This window comes from Anas platyrhynchos, chromosome 6, assembly GCF_047663525.1.
Source record: "Anas platyrhynchos isolate ZD024472 breed Pekin duck chromosome 6, IASCAAS_PekinDuck_T2T, whole genome shotgun sequence".
Taxonomy (NCBI): domain Eukaryota; kingdom Metazoa; phylum Chordata; class Aves; order Anseriformes; family Anatidae; genus Anas; species Anas platyrhynchos.
In genome coordinates this window covers 14,319,531-14,341,847 of record NC_092592.1, presented here as the reverse complement: position 1 = coordinate 14,341,847, position 22,317 = coordinate 14,319,531, and the positions used below count along the sequence as shown (strand labels likewise).

The following is a 22,317-nucleotide window of genomic DNA, read 5'->3' as shown; positions in this document are numbered from 1 at the left end:
ATCATTGGGCTACAGCTAATTTGGACTCATGAAGTTTCCATAAATTTTGTTTCCCTAATAAAGAAACACTTGGGTTCTAAAGTCCTTCAGAATGTTAGGACCTTGTTTTATAGACCTCTGGTAGTGAATTTACTGCCTGGTTTAAATCTAAAAAGTCCAGCTGTTTCGAGTGTTGAATTCTTAATGACTAAAATATTGGATTTATTTAGTCATGATAAATAAGACAGCATTTGTAGCATTAGAGGAGAATTAATTTACCAATCTATAATAGTAGGCCTCGATCCCACAATTCAAATTTATGGAGGCCATTTATGTGAAAGTCAATGCCAGCATTCTACATCATTAAAATGAACAATATGATCCATGGGATGCCAATATAACAGCTCTTCAGGACCTGAAAAATTTACTAAGAGACTTTCAATTTACTCCATTGTTAAAAATCCATGGAAACCACTTCCAGAAAACTCCTGGATATTTCTACTTAATGATGGGGCTACTGGTGTTTGAATTCACAGACTAGTGCATCTAAGTTATACTGCTTAGTTAAAAAATAAATAAAAACTAAGTGGGGGGAGGGGGCACAAAAACAAGCAAATGAAAAATAGACTTTATGGTACTTACATAAACTAGGCCAAGATACATCATTATCACATTGGTAACAGATGTCACTTGATATTTTGCTATCAACAATGTGATAGAAAATTATTGATACACTGCTTTCTTCATTGTAACAGAATTTTAGTTTGACCAATCTTAATGCTGATTGCTGTGTATTAACTAAAAAACGTATTTCTATATAAATATAATATGGTTACATGATACTTCATAGAATTAATATTGAAAAAGTGTTTTTCCAAACTGACATGATTAATGAGATCCTTGAAGGGAATGACACAGTTTCATTATTTTTATAACCATTGCTTTCACTGAACAATATTTTTCAAGTCCCTAGATATCTTGGGATAAGTTTACTCCCTTGGAACTCTGTAGCTGAAATGTGGTAAGAATATCTCCGAGCATATTTTATTGTGATCACATGAACAGAGATGAAGACTTGAAGAAATAATACGTGCATGCACATTTCATGGACATTTCATATAAAAATATGGACATGCCACTATCTGAATAACATCTCTTTTAAATGAAGGTCTGAATCTCTCAATGGAATATTGATGTTACTATTATACATGGAAGCTTTTCTTCTAATTATTGCCTTCCTCTTCTTTTGATGTGCAATAAGATTAATGTCTGTAGGCAAATTTGCTGTGGAACATGTAGGCAGTCAAACTGAAAACTAATCATGCATGTCTCTTATATTCTCTTGTAATAAATGGTGTATTTTTTACAGTTACACAGAATTTAAAAATCCTAGGGTATTATTCATTACCAGATATCACCAGATATTCATTACCATATTGTCATTACTGATGTTCTGTTGTGACATCTTCCTCTATTGACTGAGCCACATTTTATGTGGAGATTTCTCTCTTCTCTTTTCTTTACAAGTCCCCCACCCCCTTTTTTTTTTTTCACCACATAAAACAATAGAAACTTCTACAAAAAAAAAAAAATTTTTTTTTTCAATGCATCTATTATATGTATTTCTGAGGAATTAAAAACAAAAGGTGTACATTATCCAAGGCATTGGAAAAAAAAATTAAGCATGAAACACATTATATAAATTTGGGATTCATTAATTCTGTTTTTTTTTTTTTCCCTTTGAGAAGCAAAAGTATGTCTCAATTATACATCAAAGGACTGTATCTATTCTAAATATTTTCCTTCATCTAGTATGTGTTTTATATCAGTGGATAATTAATAAAGCCACAGGCAGGCTGATATAGGTGATACCTATAGCTATGGTGATTATCTATATCAAACTGAAATCAATTGTGTTGGTACTTTAAAATTTTTACATAGCTTCTGGAACAAGAATTCTATTTTTCTAAAATAAAAATTGATTTAAGTTATGTCACTGATTGTATTGTAAATTGTTTGGATATTATTTCAGTAATAAACACTAATATCTGTGTTTGCTTTAGCAAGTTTTCTGGAGGCACCAAATGAAATAACAAAGAAAATATTAAAATTGCAGCAGTTATATCTGTAATTCTTAAAAGCTCAGAAGTTTAAATTCCATGAGAATAGCTTCCAGGTGCTATAATTTTGAAGACAGAAAACAGTTAATATGAAACTTGTATTGCAATTTTGTAACAGTACCATCAGTCACAAACCTTTTTATATATGTATCGGACATTTTACATATGCAGAATTTATTTTTGAGCCACCAGATCTCTGATTAGACGAATTATTTAACTGTTAATTTGACAAAACTTTAAAAAGATGAATATAAACATAACTAAGGTTGTTGGAAAAAAAAAATATTGGAAGGCTGTAAGACAATCTTCTCTCTGTCACTGAGTTAGAAACAAACAAACAAAAATCCTCCTTCCAAATTCATTAATATGTACTTATATTACATATAAATATTACTTAGTAAGAGTTATAGCTAGATTTAAGGTCAGACATAGGTCTTACCTGGCATGCAAAACTAGGAATCAATCAGAATTTTAGTGATGATAGATATATTCATATGAATGTTTTCCATAACTTGTTCTTAGATAGTTCCTGGAGTTTTTTAAGATATGTATATATTTATGTTACCCTACCTAGATTGTTGCTTTTTTCACTGATATAGCATTTTCTGGCCTGAAGGACCACATTAATTAAATTTTGTCTGGACTACAGGTGTTTCACCATTTAGAAAAATAGAAAATTACATGTAGACTCAAGTGATCCAAATGGAACATTTTGCGGACTGAATGGCAGATTAGTAGAAAATGGAAGGGACAGACACAGTTATTATTTTTGAAAATCCATCAGAGCCACACAACTTGTTGAAAGGCGGGCCAGGCTCCTAAATTGCAGCAAAAATGGCACAGCTATAAGCAACCTCTAATGTGTTTCACTGTAGAGACAATATGACTGATAGTCAGGAGTTGTAACATTATGTCCTTGACTTTGTCAGTATTTACTGTATGAGGTTGATAAAGTCATTTGACTTTTCTGCATTACTGTTTCTTTATGAGACAAGTAATTCTGATCTTTCATGGTAAAGTTCAATGAAGACTGTTGATAAAATAGTCCAAGTCTTGTGCTAAAGAATGCTTATGGTTTAGCTCTTCGATGCTTCAGACATATTTCAAAAGTATTGGAAAGGGAGCTGGAAAATTCAGCTAGCATGCAAGTGTGTGTTGATGTAAAATGGTATATTATTAACTGCAATAATCATTAGATGAGTTTCACTTTGAAGAACAAAATACGAACATGAAATATTTTCTCCCATTATAAGAAAACTGAGATTGATGGCAGAATATCAGGATCCCACCAAGGTAAACTGGAAAATAAATAAATAAATAAAAATATAAAACTCATAGTAAAGAACCCAGTAAACCTGCAGGTGATTTTTATTTATTTATTTTTTATAGAAGATATTTCTAATATTATTATCATTGACATGAACACAGTGCACAACAGAGAATACTGGAGGAACGTAATTATACATTTACTATATAAAGTCTAACTATTTTCTGTGCTATTACCCCAAAAAAAGAAAAAAAAGTTTTCATCCTAAAACTGCAAAATGCTTCTGTTAAACATATTTAATATTAGAAAATTATCATGTAAGATTGAATGTATTAAGTTGAGAGAAATTATTATGCTTACAAATGTTTGAAATGAGAATGCCTGAGTCCACTTTGTGTTTCTATCAATGCTGGCATATGCTTGTTTTAAATACTTGTTCTTCTTTAAATTTAGGGACATTTCTGCCTGAAAGTGATCTCCAGTATTACTTTTACTGATTTTATGTCTTCTTGTGAACAGAAAATCCAAATTAATGACAGCAATGGTTTTGTGAAGGCAGATTAGAACTAATAAGGAAATTGATTAAATGTTCAGTATGTTGTATCTTTCTTTAAATAATGGCATCTTTTATATTTAAGCCAGTCTTGTAAAGCACGTTTATTGTTTTATTCATATCCTGATTTATTTTTTGAATTGTTATTATAGGATAGATATTCAAAATCCATCTACCTCTGTACAGATGTATAAGTATGTAACGTAAACCTTTTACAGTGACCATGTTTTAAATTCTTCCCCTATAAGTTGGATAGGAGGACAGACTATGGTTATCTTGAAAGTGTTTTGAAGAATACTCATGAGCCTACAGCTTTTACATTCTTAAAATCCCATTTAAACTTTTCTTATTTTTATCTTTAACGAAAAACTTTATGGAGAAGCTATGCAGGAATAGTAATAAAGAATATACTGGAGAGCATGACATTCCATTTCTGCATAGCTAGGGAGATTAATGAACATGCCTGTAGGTTGGCAACTGCTATCTCCAGTGATAAAAAATATATATATATATAACGCCCATAACTACAATACAGTCTGTCTTGCTTAGGTCAAATGTAGTGTTCCCTTGAAATAAATAGGTTTCTTTGGATTGTTTTTCTTTTTAGTTTTCTAGATACTATTATGTCAGGAATTTAATGATGTTAAAGAGTAATTCTTTTTAGCCACATAATATTCATTTAATATAACAAATGTAAGGATTAAAGTGTGAATATTCAAAATTGGTCAATTAAGATTAGATAATTAAAATATAGACGTTTAAATATGTGATCTGTTTGGGGGTATTTTTTTTAAAGAATCTCTTGAAATGAGGTAATATCTGAAATGAAACACTGCTGAAAAATTCATAATTTAGTTATGGGATGGAATTTTAAGGACTATAGAAGAAACTTGTTGCTCTAAATGTCTAGAAATTAATCAAAAAGAAAGACCTAGCTACTGGGATCAAATTCAAGCAAATATTTTAAAAATAAATTTATTATTAGACATACTTATTCAGTTTCCACAATCCTCTTGCATACCATTATTTTTCTTGTTGTTGTGTGTTTTTTTTTTTTTTCCTCCCAGTTTTCCAGACTTAATCACCATTAAAGCTGTATTCATGGAATTTATTTTCTTTAACTTTCTGTATTGTATGATCAAGATTTCTGAATGGGCCTTTAATGTCATATTCCAAAGTCCATCATACTCCTGAGCAATGATATTCCCATGTTTTTTTGGTAAACTATTCATGTTGATTTTGTTGTGAAGTCCTTTAGGAGAACCTCTATCTCTCCAAAAATTAAAAACATTTAAAATCTAATTTTTAGTATGCAATTTGAAAAATACTATTCAAATAAATAAATAAACAAACAAAACCCCACCTCCTCAAACATATTCCTATCAACTATAGTTGATTTTAATTCAGCTCAAAACAAAGCTCATAGTGTCCTGGGTGATGAATAAGGTGTTCTGGCAGGTGTACTGTGGGTGTTGTAGCAGAATAAAAAAGAATTGATATTTTCATGAACAAGACTATTTTATTTTTCCAAGAATTGGGATTTTAGTTTTAACCAAACAAACCTTTAATTTGACTAATTCTCAACACACCCACAATAGCTGGGAACTTGATTGCCCCACTTAATGTGTTATAATACAAAATAAATAATATACTTTCTTTACTTTTTCTTTCACTTTCACCGTGACAAAGCACATTACCAGACATAAAAATCCTTCTGTAATTGAAAATAAGAAAGGAAAAAAAGGGGGGGGGGGGGGAGAAAAAATAAAAGTTACATTGAATATGTATGCAGTATGAGAAAATCAGTGAGTTTGAACACTCTTAGAAACCTTGAGAAGACTGAATAGATTGTATTGATGATCTGTTGATATCTTGCACTCAGCACTTCAACTGTGAGAATAGTAAATATTCTGTTATTACCTTCAAGAGCTGAATATTATTTTAGGAAAAAGTAACTACCTACAGCTAAAAATAATGGATGACAATTTATCTTCTACTATAGCCAAGGTCTTATCCCATAACGGTATGGAAGGGAGACTTAACATAACCAAACATATAAAAAATGACATATGACATCCAAGATGCATAGGGAAGAGAAAAACTGTATTGTAATATTGTCCTCAAAGAGGAAGCAAGAAGGAGACACAGTATTACAAGCAACATAACTTTTGCTAAAATTTTATTTTATTTTATTTTATTTATTTATTTATTTATTTATTTTCCCCATGAAATCTGGCATATCGTTTACAGAGTTGGGTGCCAAGATGTGAATTTATTTGCTCCACAAGGATTTACAGGCAGTGCCAAATTGTTATTACCAAACTTTACTTGGTTGCAAATAAACAAAATACTTTAGATCAAATTTCCCCTTTTAATTTGATTAGTTACTAGACATGCATAAGATAGTTGAATAAAGCTCATATGTTAAAGCATAGAAAAATAGCTTGTACAACTACTAAAGAGTATAAGTAAGAAAAAAAATCTTCACTATTCCTACCTCTTAAATTTTCTCTTGGTTACTAATACTTGAAAACGTAATATGGAAATGCACAACTCTTTTGTCTCAGGTTTCTTTCTAAGTGCTGTCATTACTTCTGCCTATGAAAAAAGTACAGCATTCTTGCTGTAGGGTTCTTATCACAAAAATCAATCAGCAGGTGTGACAAAAACAAACAAACAAACAAAAAACCTCTGAACAACACAGTACATTACCACAGCAAGAAATCTGTGCTTGATTCCCATTCCAAATTTTATGAGAGGAGGAAGACCCCAGCCTGCCTAGTCAGACTGAGCTTTCCTTGGTAGCAGCTTTTGTGGTATTCATATCCAGGGCTGTACTCATGTTCATTCAGTTTGATGTTTGGTACCTGACAGCAGCTGCAGTCATCCGGAGGAGATGCACTGTATCCTGCTCTGCTTCAGCAAAAGCAAAGCCGGCCTTTTCCACCACAGCCACTGAGCTTGGCTCTCCCTGTGGGCTGCAGCCAGCGTGGTTATTTTCTGTGCTGTCTGAACACTGTTTTGTGTTCTGGCCTGCACCTGGCCAGAATGACTCAGAACCTGCCAAATGACTCTGAAAGCTGAACCAGGAAGGAGTGGCTTTGTTGCACTCACCTCCTATCTCTGCAGTTTGCCCACACTTTCCCCAGAGCTTAAACATAGCCTTGTTACGATCTGTGCTTCTTCTCAACTGGCAGCCACCTCTGTGACAATGTCCCCACAGCAATAAAAAGATCACTAACACATTTGATGTTCAGATGGAGTGCTAAACTACAAGAAAGAAAATATTAAGCACAAACATCCATAAATAATATGTGTGATGCAGTTACGCAGTTTGAAAGGCACAAGTTAAGAGCACCAGGGCTCACACACAGCAGTGTTTGGCTGTTAGCATCTTGGCTGGGCAAAACCATTTGAAGGCAGGCACAGGCAGCCATCACCTGGAGACCCGGCTGGGCAGCAGGGCTCAGCCATCACACCTAGGGAGCCCTGGAGAGGAGCCATCTGAGGTCCCATGACAGCCTTGGCCTCAGCCCCTGCACACTGCTAACTCCCAGCCCTCCTTCTGGGTGCAAGGCTCAAGATGGGTGGGGTGAGGAGGCACAGGTGTGCTGAGGAGAGGTGAGGTGCAGTGGCTATTTTGTGGAGGTGAGGGGAAGGGGTTTCTCTGGAGAGAGACGGAGAGATGCTTCTGAAAGTCAGTAAGAGGAAGGGAAACATGAGCAGCAGTATATAGGTAGAGGGAGCTTTAGTTTTGAAAGTTTTATTTCTTGTTATGAGGAAGTTCAAATATTTTTAATATTTGTTGTATTTCTAAAATACAGTGTAGCTTTTGAGACTAGAGCCCTTTCTTAACACGTTTGCTTGGAGTAAAATGTGCTGACTGGCTGGTTACGTTCAACTCAATGCCTAGAGTTTCCCCCCGTGAAGTGAGGTTGTGGTGCTGCACTTCTAGCAGTCTATGTGTGCCTATTTCTGTCTCCCTTGCCCTCCTTTCTAATAGTGCGTTTGGAAAAATGGTCTGTGGTTGTAGGTTATCAGTAAATGCTTCCTAGGGTTGGAATCCCCTTTGTTGGGGTCCATAACTGTGCTTAAAATGAATTTTATGTTTAACTGCTCTCCTAGAGGACAAACTTTGGAGGCCAGGAGATTTGCAGCTTGGTAAGGGAAGCTCTGTAATTTAGTTTTATAATGTATTTGTAGCAACTTTGTAGAGCAGAGTGGGTTTGAACTGTGGGGTGGCTATATTAAATAAATCATGCCCAGCTCTTCAAAGCTTAGTTCTTCACTGACATCAAGCCACCTAATTTTCATTACTAAAGTGACTAAATCTCTGGGGATTTCAATAGGCAATAGCTGTAAACAGTGTATTATATGAAATACCCTAAATCCTGTGAAGGTATATCCATATTTTTTTGTTTTTCTTTCCTCTAAGGTCATTGATGAAGGAGAGTCTCAGCCAACTGCAAACGTTCCAGCAGCTCAGTTGAAGTAAAGGCTTTTAGAATATCTTGCAACTGAGGGGATGGGAGCACCAAAGGTCATGTCTGTGTGTCTTTGAGGGAGCATGGAAGGCCAATGGTAAGTTTAAATGCTTTATATTTCTTTGGTTATCCTTAAAATGAGAGTTTCCATTTTCAACAATTTCTGCAGACATTTCAATTCCAGAATTGTGGCTCTATGGAGAATAGGTAGGCAGATCTCTTCCTAACACTTAGGCCAAACAAAGCAGGTATTAAGCTCTGAAACAAAGCATACACAGGGAAAACAACAACAATAATAAACCATCTGTTTCTATATCATTCTTTGTAAATAGCTGGATGAGGAAAAAAAAAAGACTAAATTTCCTGTGTGATAGTTGAAACCCTTACATACTGTTCTTGTGGAATGCTGAAGAATAGCCACTAAAGAGAAGGAGTTTCCTATATAACACTAGTAACAATCCTAAATTTCATGAAGAAGCTTAGCTTGGTTGGGAAAAAGAAGTCTTTCGCTATTGCTGTAGGCCACTGTTATATATCATGTTATTGGAAAACAATTAAAAGATTAGCAATTGGTTGCTATATCTATTAATTTTCTCCAGAATCTTAGAGATGTACTTGATACTGTTTCTTATTCCTCTTGTTGTAAAACTTTATATGTCCTTTTCTCAAATGTTTGATGTAATCCTTTGATGCAGCTTTAAATGGTAAGACCAGTTTATTTTCCAAGGCACAGTAATAATTGAAAATATTTACATTTCTACTAGATAATCCTGTAATTTTGATGAATTGAGAAGCATTTAGGTAATTTTTGTAGCAGTATCTCCTGCTGAGGGAGAAGAAGTAGGAATGTAGTTTAACTCCTGTGATGCTGATGCTTTGTACAATATATTTCATGTGCTGCAAGATGCTGACAAGGAAGTGAGCACGTTTTTACTGAAAGATTGAGTTTTATTCAAAGCTCATGTGAAGAGAGATGTTTTAGCATCTTTTTCTTCTAGATCTATGTTTAGTAAATATGTGCTGTCTAGAAGCCATAAAAACAGAACTTCATAATTTTCTTAATAATAGTATTTCATAATAATATTATTTCATAATTTGTTACTTTGAGTTTTTGAAAACTCTTCATTCTACGTTTTGGTTAGAAGTAGAGTCTACTGCTTCCTCTTAGTTGAATCTAATGGATTTAAAGCAGAAGAAAGTTTATAAGTTAGAAGAAAATATGTCTTTAGTATGAAATCTGTTCCCCTAACATTTTGAATAAAAGATATTCAGTCATTTTCATTGTACTCTGGCAAATAAAGTGAAGTCATAGCTGATCTGGCTTACAAAAGTATCTGATAGTCTGTTTCCTTTTTCACTTCTGAGGATTGTGGTACCATAGTAAATATTATTGTCAGGTTAAAAAAAAAAAAAAGTATTCATTATGAATACTTTTACATACATTGAGAATGTATTTGACATACACTGACATAGATAGACAGTTAGCAAATAATGGTAAAAAATAAAATACCTGACCTTTTTAGAATGGATACTAATATTTATTCAGGATGGTTTCCTAGCCAAGAGTTTCCTACTGAACAAATTAGGTTAACAAATTAGTGCCTTACAAGTCAATTAGCAATTTCAGGCCACTGGTAAGCAGTCAATTAGTGCTCTACTGCTTCTGTTCTATAGCAGGAGAAACCAATTCGTAATTATCACTTCTCTGTTCTATTTATGGCTATGAATATCTATGACATAAAACAATTCTGTATGGGTTTGTCAAACAGATAAAATTTAAAATAGTTCTTGAAATGCAGAAAGAGCATTGCAAAATAGTTTAGGGTTTTGTTGAATTGGTTTATTTTTTGCCATATAGGAACAAAATGAGATTACTACTTATAGAAATATACTTAATTTTTGAATTGGTGTAATTGATGAAAAAATCTTTAAACAGAAAGAGGTGCGATTGCATTCTGGGAGAATTAACTTGGTCTACTGGGGATATGAATATGATCCTGTGCACAACCTAGCTTTGGTATGGATTGATTATAGAACCTTGTTAAAGTGGTAAAACAATAATATTCCTTCTCTTTACTTATGTAATTTTTCATTCTGCATCTAGAACTTGAGATCAGAGGAGCCCTGATGGTAGTTGGGATAATTCCAAACAGACTGCTTTGTTTTGGTACTTTTAATGATTGGACTGAAGGTGACAGGGAATGGCTATTGGAGCTTTTCCCATGGAGCTTTCTTGGGTTCTTTTCTGATGCTTTTGTCTATTTTTGTCATTTCAGTAGCTCAGATAAAGTCCTAATGCAGGAGAGGTACCATGTCACTAGAGTAGTGCCTTTTCCTTTTATTTGTCTGTAGAGTAACCACTCTACACTGTGATACAGACAAGCTGCTGCTGTTACCACTCAGTTTAACTGTTGCTTATGTCTGAAGAAAAAAAGTGACTTTCATGGCAAAAAAAAAAAAAAAAAAAAAAAAAGATACAGAGTTTTCAGCTTTGCACAGAATAGGTGCAGTCTGCAAGGCTAGTCAAACAGAAGCATAAGCATGCGAGGACTTCGAATTTACTTTCACAACTGTATAAGATGATCATGGTCTCTGGACCTCCAAGATGCAATTTATGACCCAAAGAAAATAAACGTTTAAAACTGTTACAGAAGACATAGAATGTGAGTTTATTGGGAGATCCAACATTCTATGTGGATGAGAGAAAAAAAAAAGGCATAGAGTGTGTCTGTATGTGTACAGATGGCATGTCATGACTTCCTATTATATGGAGTACCTATATCACTACTTTGTGATCAATGTGTATGGACACTTTTGGCAGAAGGTGGATTGCTGCAAATTTTCGAAATACCACATATCCAAAGTAAACTGAAAAATCTAGGAAATTTGGGGAACTCTCTCTGAAGTATTCCAACAGCCTATTTCTGAGCACCCTACTCTAATTGTTGTGTTAATGTGGTCTTCTGTGAAGCTGAACATTCCCAAACGTTCCCCGTTCCCCGGGGTGCTCGTGGAAAGGACTGTTGAGAGAAGGTAGTCTGCCTCTCACAGCTGCCAACATCTGAACTGTGTCTTTGTTCCATCCCTGCTTCATGTCAGGTAGGGTCTTGCAGATGCACCCTCCATCTTCTTTCTGTGGTTGATCAGTTGGGAGTGGAAATATGTTTCAGCTATGTCCCCAACCAGGAAAAATCCATCCTTAAGGCACATTGCTTAATGCTGCATAATGTTCTGGCAAGCACTGTGACCAGTAAGTGAGAGGATATATGTTGTCTTTCTAGAACAGAAAGAAAGAAAACAAAGAGAAATTATGGTTTGAATAGTTTTAAATGCTAAATGATTATGATTATTAATATTTTAACTTTAATAACCAAAATGAGTATTTTGAGCTATTGGAAAACGAGGGGTTACCTTTATACCTCTTCTATTTAAAAAGAATGTTTTCCATGCTGTATTGTGCCAACTGGGAAAAGTAGACTGTTATAATAAGCTATGGTCTTGCTGAAGTAACTGCTAGAACTCATGACTATTATTATTAAAAGAAAAGTTATAAACAGAACACAAACAATGAAATACCCATACTGCACTTAAAGCATATCTGAAGGTAGGTAATTCTGTTTAGGGAATGCCAAAGGAACCCTACTTACCCAATCTCATATAGTTATCAGTGACATGGAGAGTTTATACACGCAAGGGGTATTACACAGTACCTGAATTTTCTCTTTAAATTTTGTCTGAGTTTTTTAAATTGAACAATCTGCCTTTAGCCAGGAAAATGAATGAATATTACACTGAAATCTTGTACTAATTAATAGTATATTCAAAATTAAATTTGTTGTTTTTACCAAGTTCTTCTCTTAGGATATACTGTCAAAATCCTCTCAGTTTTTAACAGAGAGGCAATTATCTTAAATTAAAATTCCATTAAAATCTTGTTGGATGAGGGGGAAGACTATAACTTAACTCTTGGTGGTGCTTTTGTTCTACTGTCTGCTAATGCCAAAGGCCTGGTGGTGTCACTGTGCCACAAAGGTAGCTGTATCTCGGGATGGTACCCTAGTGATGCTGTTTACTTGTTTGAAAGACTGATACCAGAAAAGAATATTAGAGGAAGAGCGTCAGTGAAGTTGATGAATTGCAATGGAGAATATGCTGCATCCTCAATACAGAGGGTTTAAATGATCCATTGCTTGCTATATAGTATATCTCCCAGTAATATCTAAGAAAGAAATGTTATCTTTGTACAATTAAGATATGTAAATGAATTAAAGTTCCTTACATAGGGCTATCTGGTGTTGGAGAAGATAAGGTCATTCAATTAAACAGCTCTCACAATTAAAATATGTGATGTTTACTCTTGCATATATGGATTTAAAGCTCCTGTCATTGAATATTTCTATATATTGTTAAGCAGTACAGCAAATAAATCAAAATACTTTTCAAGAACAATGCAATCCAGAGCTTCCAGTGAGATTTAGAGGAAGAAAGCACAGATTTATGGGAGAATAGGAAGAGGGAAAAGCTAATTTTGCTCACTGCCAATTACGGAAAACAAAAACAGCTTTTCCTAGGTCTTTGATATATTGATATACTTGCCATATTCTGATTAATTAAATATCTGAGCCAAATGTATTAAATATTACTCAGCAAACAACTAGTGTATAAAATTGTTTATGCTTACTTAAGTCATCCTTCTACCAAACCAAGAAAAAAGAAATAAAAATCCAGTAGTGAAAATAATTTAATGAGAATTTACTACTTTTTCTCTACCTAGTTTCAGCAGTGCTGATTACGGAAGAATATTAAATTAAGATGGTAGCTATTCACATAGAGTCAATCATCTTGTAGTTTGAATAAAGTAGTCTTAATTGATACTATCTGTTGTGGTTATAGTAAAACCTACAGTCAGATCATTAATGATGCTCATAATAACAGATAAAGCTTATGGACTAAATAGAACAAGAAAGAGACAAGGAACAGAGATGGAAGTGGAGGGTTGTAGCTGAACCAGAAATAGGTTTTGATTTCCCATTTCTCTGATGATATTATACTGTATTACTTCTGTACTGAGGTTTCATCTGGATTTTTGGGATACTTATTTTAGTACATGGTATAATAAAGTGGAGAATTACAACCTGTGTAGAAAATTATGCAAAGTGATAAAAACCTCAGCCACGTAAAGCCCACAGAATCAATTTAAAATAAATAGTAATCTTAATAATTTTACAGTATTACAAAAATACATGAAAAAATGATGAATGTATTTTTTTCCCTGCAACTTAATCAGTACAAAGCAAAAATAGGGTCTTTTCAAATTAAAGTATCAATAAGATAAACTTTCATATGTAAGGAAGAAGTGATTTTTTATTAAAAAACTATAACAGTTCACCGTTGAAAAGCAAGCTGAAGTTCCCTAGCTGATGTAAAGATGCTGCCATATGTTCAGCTGATTTGCACAGAATAAAATCTATCAGAATAAAATAAATGAAGATACTGATATGCTGCTTCAAACAATTTCGACAACCACTCTCTCAAACTGTGATGTATGCAAACAGTACAAATATATAATTTAGCAAAATATGTTGACAACTGAAATTTGAAAGCCAGTTGAGACTTGAGATATCTGCATATTCCTAATATGCAAAAGGGGAGAAAAAAAAAATTCTCAGTAAGCTCCCTGATAAACACGCAAAGTGCTTCTCAGATGCAGTACTTGTTGTCTTGCATGCCATATCACAGGTCTGTTGTCATTCCAGTGCTGGCTACCAGATCATTTGCACTAGTGGAATAACACAGAATGAAGCTGAGAGGACCTCAGGAAAATCAGTGTAAAGGTTATCTGACCTAAGTCAGAAAAAGCAGCCTTCACACACACACACACACATATATGTATATATTTTTTTCCCATGTTGTTATGCCTTTTTTAGTGTTTTGTTCAAAGGTAGACAAGGCAACAAGATTCTTGTCTTAAATGTATTTCCTGCTCTGCCTGCTCAGTATAGCATTAAAGGGTGAAGCATTGTGGGAAGCATTAGAGCATTGACTTGATTTAACATATTTTGTTTTGTATCATGTTGCCTTCGTGAAATGCATGAACTGGATTCCTTTCAGAGGAACTAAAATAAGGTTATAGTTGAGGATGCTGTACTGATGGGCACTCTGTTGGGGAACCAGCCCAGTCTTATATCTCCTTTGTCTTCCACTACAACACCATAGACAAAGGTTCCTCAGCAACAATTGTTATGTTCTGCAAATCCATTCCTGTTGCACTGCACAGCTTACAGGTAGAGACATTCCAGTGTGAAAATGGCATAAAGTTGATCCTCTAGTAAGGGTTTAATCCAAGCAAGGGATTCTGCAAAATTCTCTGGGCCCAGAATCATGGTCCATGCTTGTTCAGTATCAGCACCTTGCTCGTTCAGGCATTGTTTAAAGATGAGTAAGGGGTACATGAATCAATTAATTGCTGACTGACCAATCTCCAGGAAATTCTTCAATGTGACCAAGTTTTTCTGTTCCTGTATAAATCTTGTTTTTCTGAAGTTGAATGGAAATCATCACAATCAAGTGTTATGGAATGTTATGTTCATCTTTTGTTAGTCTTGTGCTAAATATCGCATTTGTCCTAAGGTAGCCTTTTTAGAAAATGCAATTAGGAACGTGATAATTTTTTTTTTGTTGTTTTATTTGCTTTATGATTTGGTGGTTCTTCTTATACTCCTTTTGGAAGTGTAGTATTCATAATTCAGAATTGCACCTTGCAATTCCTCAGCAAATAAAAATATGACAGCCTAAAGAAACTAATGATTAAACCAGAGCTTCCATGCAGATAACTCTCCCTATATGCCTTATCCTCAAAAGGCAAAACCCTTCCCAGAATTATGAAAAAAAGAAAAATTGAATAGCTTTTTTTTTTCTATTGCAAAAACTATACAAGTGCTGAGAAGGTATATCACCTGGCTGTTTATTTGGTAAAATCAACCTTTTAATAGGTCAAGTTTACAATTTATTCTTTAACAAGAAAATTGTATAGGAACCAAAAGTAAAGCTTGAAATCTAATCCAATCAAATGAATTATCTATGTATCTAGAGTAATGAAAGCTAGACTTCTCATTATTGTAGAAAAGATATTACTCAGCAGAAAGATTTAATATAATTCCCTAACTGATTGATGAATGAGAAGCTTACCAGAGTGAATTTGTGAAATCACTTTCTATTTCTTACCTTTATTGCCTGCTCCTTGTGATAGAACAAAAATTGACTTTACAGCATTCTAATCCCACGAACATCCAGCTTCCTGTCAGCAACAAGTTCTACATGACCTGCTTTTAAGAAATTCTGAATGACATTAGATGTAAAAGCCATCTCTGATAGTATGGAAGGAGGGAAGGTTAAAGAACAAAACAGGGTCCCTGAAAAATATTTGTATGTAGGAAAAAAATAGTTTTAAAAGTAACACAATGTTATTTGAAAATAACATTAAAGCATAGTAAGTAACACACACACGCACGCACACAATCATAGAAATGGAATAAATTCAGCAAGCCTGTTTGGATTGAAAAGATTTTATTTATTCATGCCAATGAGATGTCTGCGGTAAATGAGTTCTCTCAAAATCAAGGGATGCAAGTTCCAGCCACGTGGTATCCAAATTACTAAAACCATTCTACCCAAGCATGTTCTGAATCTATCACTGCTCCAAAGAACATGTTTCCAATCTCAGAAACACATACAGGAAATTAAATAGATTTCAGGGTTCTGCCTGCTCTTTATGAAGATATGACTATGTAGTGGTTACCACAGTGGCTGGAGTGGCAGTCCTTACTCTGTTGCCCAGTTTTATATGACTGGAAACTTTAGCTTTTATTGCTGTTCACCATGAAGTTATTTTGACATTTGCAAAAGAATATTGGTGAAGGTTTTTGATTCAGTTTTGAGGTTAGTAGGTGACAGTAAATTGCATTGCAATCCTTTGGCATAATCATTTTATGATTAAAAAATATGTATGTATATATGATTTCATGAATGAGCAGAAGTGCTTTCAGTGTGACTACAGCTAATGTTCTAGTCATTCTAGTGGACTCAGACCGGAATGTTCTCTGCGAAAGTGTTGTTAAATAATAATGTCAGATTCCTTAGTAGTGTGACAAATGTTATTTATAAACCTGAAAAAAAATGTGTTTATCTGCCCAAACTTAAGAATATAAGTGTTGCTTTTATATTTTCATCCTTCACTTTCACCATCTTTCTTAATTTCACTGTCACTTAAAAAAAAAAAAGTTATTATTTCAAATAAAATAACAGTAATAGTACACATGCTAGCTGCCAGGCTGTCCAGCTGCATTTTCTGTTTTCTTCTATGTTGATAGAAAAGAATTTCTGAATTCTTAATTCTTTAAGCTGGCAAGGCTTTGTTTGTTTGTTTGTTTGTTTTCACCAGACTTGTCAGGGATATATTTTACTATTCATAAGGTCTGTGGTTAACTACCAGTCTGTTGTTTGATTTGCTATCCCTGTCACTGTGGTATATTTTTGTTCTTGGAGCATCTTCTAAGTTAAAAGTTATTTTCATTGGCATCTACATCCTTCTATAACCATTTGTCTATGTTTATTCTGAGGCACTTATGTAGAACAACACTGATTAAAGTCAGCTGAAGGCCTGGCCTGGAGCATTTATTTGGTAACGTAAATAAATCTGGCTACAACTCTAGGTCTCAGTACAAGAGACTTGTTCAGATCCTTGCATTAATGTAGCATTTTTTTGTGATAAATACAATGACACACTTCCAGATCATAGGAAATAGGTGTTATTTTCCCTTCTAAACCCAGTAGGGAGTAAGTAGCAATTTTTCTCAGAGAATAAATACATCCGTCAAGAGCTTCATTTCCCAAAAGAGGACAAAAAAACATCTATTACTACAAGACCAGATAGGATATTTATTGAGACTCCTTACAGCAATGACTCTTCAAAAAACTAAGATACTTCATTTGCTGGGGCACGATAGCTTGCTCCAGTTCTCAGGGTGAGAAAATACCACAGGTAGGTTCTGTATCTTTGTCCTCACTGGCACAGAACCTTCCACTCTTGATGCCTGCAGGCTGTTTCCAGGACACAATCTATTACTAGGTCAAGCTGTGGTGATTTTATCCAATTTTCAGGCTCATCTTCCTCTACATGGATGGGCAATTATTAGTACTTAGCTATGGCATGTAAAGTAGAGCACTAATTCTACACCTCAGAGGACTTGTTTCTAATGCTTGAAAGAACCCACTGCCTTTGATAGTGCTCTGTTTCACTCATCTGATTCTGCTTGTTTAGTGTCCAGAATGATTTATTGCATGTTCTGTAGCTCGTGTACAAATAAAATAGACATGTCTATGAAATGTTGTAGCAATTTTAAAAATAAATCAATCCCTCTCCCCCTTCCCCAGAAATTCTAATCAGAAAATTTTGGAGGAATTTTCTGTTGCTTAGTTTAGATTTTCTGATTTGCTTCAAAAGGTAATCAGATGTAGACTCATTGGCATTGCAAGACTCATTATCATATCTTTGTGCTGAGTATGGGGACAAGATCTTTTTCAAGAGCTTTTGGGAAACTTATTAGCAAAAGAAATGGACTTGTCAATACTATTTATACCAAATCAAACTTTTTTTTTTCTTGTGCTGCACAGAGGTCAAATGTTGAATTTTGCTTAAAATATGTCCACTGCTGGTATTGTTTTCTATTTTATACCCTGGCCAATCAAATTGCAGTGCAGCTGTTCATCTTCTGAAGGAGCTGATGAATTAAACAATTCATTAAGGGATTTTCTGCATTACTTTTATAGTAAAATGGACAGAGATTTTACTGAGCACATGAAAAGACATATGTATGTTGAAATGTGGATTTTTTAATTTATTTTCCAGTAGCTTAAGATCTCTTTGACAGTAGGCTCTTGATTGGCCAATTGAGAATGCTATTCTCCCTTCAGCTGGTTACTTCAACAAATGGTTAATTTAGTTTGGGTCCCTTAGTCTGCCATTGCCTCTTCTTTCTTTACTCTGTGATTTAAACAGAATGCTTCAGTCTCCCAGGCTGTCAATCTGTCACTTTTCATGAGCGCTAAATACACTAGGGGAAAAAAGCAATTTATTAAATTTTCACAACTGAGGAAGACTGGATAGCTCAGGAGATTGGTAATGAGCCTATATACTGAAGTTACAGGTACAACAGAGTGCTACACAAGCTGTTCACAAATTCAAAGATCTGCCTGTGGACACACCCTCTAGCTTACACTAGAGAACCTGAAGATGGAATGTGGTTGATGGAACACAATTTTTCTCCTATGTAATTGTAGTAAGCTTTGACTGAGGCACCTTGAAATCGGTGTTTAGCAAATGAAATCCCTTTAATATGTGTCTTTCTCAGATGATCTCCTTTTAGGAATCTACTGCAGATGTACTTAATTCACAGTGAATGTTCTCTGCTCTCATACAGTACAAATGCAATATAAAATTGATTATTTAGACCATTATGGTATATCACGTTATGGCATACTGTAAGTTGATATTCTAAAAGGTAAAAACATACAGTCTGGCTTCCACACTAAAATAATACAAAATATGTAAAAGTAATACTTTCAAATGATTTTTTTTTTCCTAAGTATTTTTTAGAATACTTCAGAGCTTCTTCTGAACTTTTAGTTGGGTATTTTTATTCCTAGGGTCTAATGGGGAAAAAAGTTTCAATAAAAAACACCGTTTGCAGTGGGTAGATACTCAGACAAAAATTTCAGCCAACAGTGTTTCTGTTGCACGTGGAGACTGCTTAGGAAATGTGTTAAATTGTACTACAAAAACTTTCATTAAGCCTTGATGATCTCCATAAGCTTTTGACTCCAGTTGTTTCAGTAGAGTGATATGAGGCTGCACTTAACTTTGATTTGAAAATAATTCATAGCGGTGCTTTTGGAAAGAAGTTTGCAGAAGAATGGTTGGTAACTAACCATTTTGAAAAATGATCTGAAATATTTTTTTAGATTTCATAGAGTAGTGTCTTTTGAAATTAAATAAAGGTTAAAGTTCAACAGAAGCATGGGTAGTTTGCTTATCTAGAGTTGCATGTTTCTTTCCTAGCAGCAGCTCTTAAGTGTTTTAGAAACTTAACCATTTATAACTACTTAAGCAATATGGATTTTTCCATGATAATAGGTGAATTGAAGTGCATGAAAGCTAAATGATGCTCATATACTGCTATTTTCCACCACCTGAAACAATGTTTAAACAATTTAGTATCAAAAACCAAAACACAAGAAGGGATTAAAAAAAAAAAAAAAAACTGCAACAAAACCATCTTCATTCTTGTGGGATGCATCAACATCTATTACCTTGTAAAGTATCTGATATGACAAGATTTTCATTTTATGGTGTTTAAATGTGAACCATGATCAATAATAAATAAAGTAGGTGCTTTCAATGACTGACACTATAGGTTAATGTTGAATGTGGAAATAAAGAGGGATATCCTAGCAATTTACATTCTTACAAGGCACATGTATTTGTCTTCACAAAAGCTGAACAGGATAACCTTTAACAATCTTTACTTTGGTGAGGAGCTGACCTATGTGTGCACTTAATAGACAGTTAGCTAAGACATTTGGGAAGACATGAAAGCATGTACTCACAGTCTGTGCAAATATTACAGTGCCGTTCACATACCTGTGTGTTTTACAAGTACTTCATGTGTATTTTCAACAAAGAAAAGGTTTTTTTTTTCTATTTTTTGTTAGGTACAGCTTACTTGTAAGCTTTATATGTACATAAGAACATATAGAGTGCATAGGAAAGTGATCTGTAAAAAAATGTGTTCAGGTTCTTTGGCTTCAAATGTTCATGTTCACAACTTCAACCTTCATCTACAAGTACCATACTTAAAAAATGAAGAAAGAACATGACTTCTTGAAGTCTAAAATGTATTCAGATACGATACTTCTCAGGCTATTCAAATATGTGATTCAGGTCTGTTCACATAAAAATTTAATAAATTTTAGGGAATTTGGAAATGATAGGCCTTCTTTAAAGCTTTCTGTTCGGATAGAAAGAAACTATACAGTGAATTTAAATATTCGCTTGACTCCCTCTTAAAGTTCTGAGGCTACCTGTGATTAATAAGATATAATCTAAATTTCATTTCTAAAAAAGCTGATGCTTTCATTTACACTTTCTAGTTGTAGAAATTAATGTGAATGACTTTGTGCTATCACTGACTTAATGATTACCAAATGAAGCTGCATTTAATTCATCATCCTTGCCAGATACCTTTTTTTTTTTTTTTATCTGAGGGTTTGAGAAAAACATTATTGCCATAATTACATACTACCTGTCAGATGGTACAATGGAAGTGATGTATCATGTTGTATTTGTATTTCTTTATCAGATGTTCACACCAGAAGTATTTACCTTTACATAACATTGGCATCAATTTTGCAGGTTGCAAAGCAGATTTATTCCTCTGGAAATGTGTTTTTAATAAACTGAGTACAATGACATTTGGAAACGCAAGCCTTGAGGCATTTGTATCTTATACCAAAAAGCTTAATTAACTCATGAATTAGGTTGTTTGGGTGTGTTTCTTTTCAACACAATCACTTGAAATGAAATGAAATAAAATAATCTTACCAGACAAAGTAAAATAAACAGTAGTGTTAAACTTAGTTCATACGTCTTATCACTGAAAAGTCAAAAACTTGGCTTTGATATCACTTAGGAACTTCATAGATTAGGTGACTTCTGGTTCTTCCTCTCATCAATCCTGCATTCAATACCAATCCAGTACCAGTTATCCATACATTAGAAAATAAATCATACTTTTGTATTTCCTTTTTGTATTCCCAATATATTTGTATTTGTAAGCCTTCTGGTGAGGCTTATTTTTGTTAAAATTTCAATGGCTGAATAGATAAATTCCATTAGAAAAATCTTGATTATGTGTCCTTCAGTCTTGCTACCTTTTGCCTTTTTATCTGCTTGTTTTCCACTTGCTTCTCAGCAGATAATTGACCTTTAAAGTGCTGTCCTATTCTGAATGGCAAATTAATAATAATAATAAAAAAATCTGTTGTGGAACTAATGTTCATTGCCTACCTAATTTTCTGAGGTTACAGGAGCGATATTTTGGAGGCTTCTTCCTGACTGTGAATACTGTCAGGGTTTTGAGAAACCCACTGTGTTAATTTAATCGCATGGTTTTTTTACTTGTAATACAAAACACCTTGCTCACTGCTTATTCCGTATCAAAACATTGTCATGCAATGCATCTCCATAGAAGATCAAACTTCACTAGTTCTACTCCTCACAGAACAACTTGCCTGTAGTATAGTGCTGCAATTACATTTTCATTTGTTTCTTTTGTGCACTGAGATTCTAGATAGACAGACTCTTCAACAGGGTGTTATGCCATTTGTTAACCAAAACAAAGTTAACATAAAATACATGTGTATATATAATTGTAGCATAGACTGTGGCTGAGAACCTTGTGTTTCCTTTATTGTATTCACAGACTAAAAGCCATACAGTTGTCCCTCAGAAGCTGTTGTAGTGTTCTGATGGTAGTCAGAAAGAAAACCTAACAAATTTCTGTGTGTGTGACAAAATTTTGCCATTATGCAGATCTTTTATCTTGGAAGCAAAGGTTGTTTTTGTTGTTTTTTGTTTTGCTTTTTTTTTTCTTCTTCTAATCTGAAGTATTTAATAGCTGTGGTGATATTGGCAATTATCTTACAACGTAGGCAAGGGACACCCATATTCAAGATATGTAAGAAATGTTACATGCTACCAAATGACTTCTTTGGGGTTGAAGTTTGACCTTTAGGTATTTGAGCTAAATTATCAGTTTGCAGAGCTGCATGTTTTGTAATGTTCATAACCATGTCTCT

General features: G+C 34.1%; 1 long non-coding RNA gene across 4 annotated transcripts in view; it reads left to right on the top strand.

Annotated features, from left to right (window-relative positions):
• Positions 1–7,591: 7,591 nt before the first annotated feature.
• Positions 7,592–22,317, top strand: part of LOC106019179 (uncharacterized) — a 162,033-nt gene continuing 147,307 nt past the window's right edge. For 3 of the 4 annotated variants that reach the window (XR_005266636.1, XR_011809994.1, XR_005266639.1), the window contains exons 1-3: positions 7,592–7,655; positions 8,045–8,080; positions 8,355–8,500. This is a non-coding gene — a long non-coding RNA (uncharacterized lncRNA). The remainder of the gene's footprint in view (positions 7,656–8,044; positions 8,081–8,354; positions 8,501–22,317) is intronic. The other variant, XR_005266641.2, reaches the window with a different exon arrangement.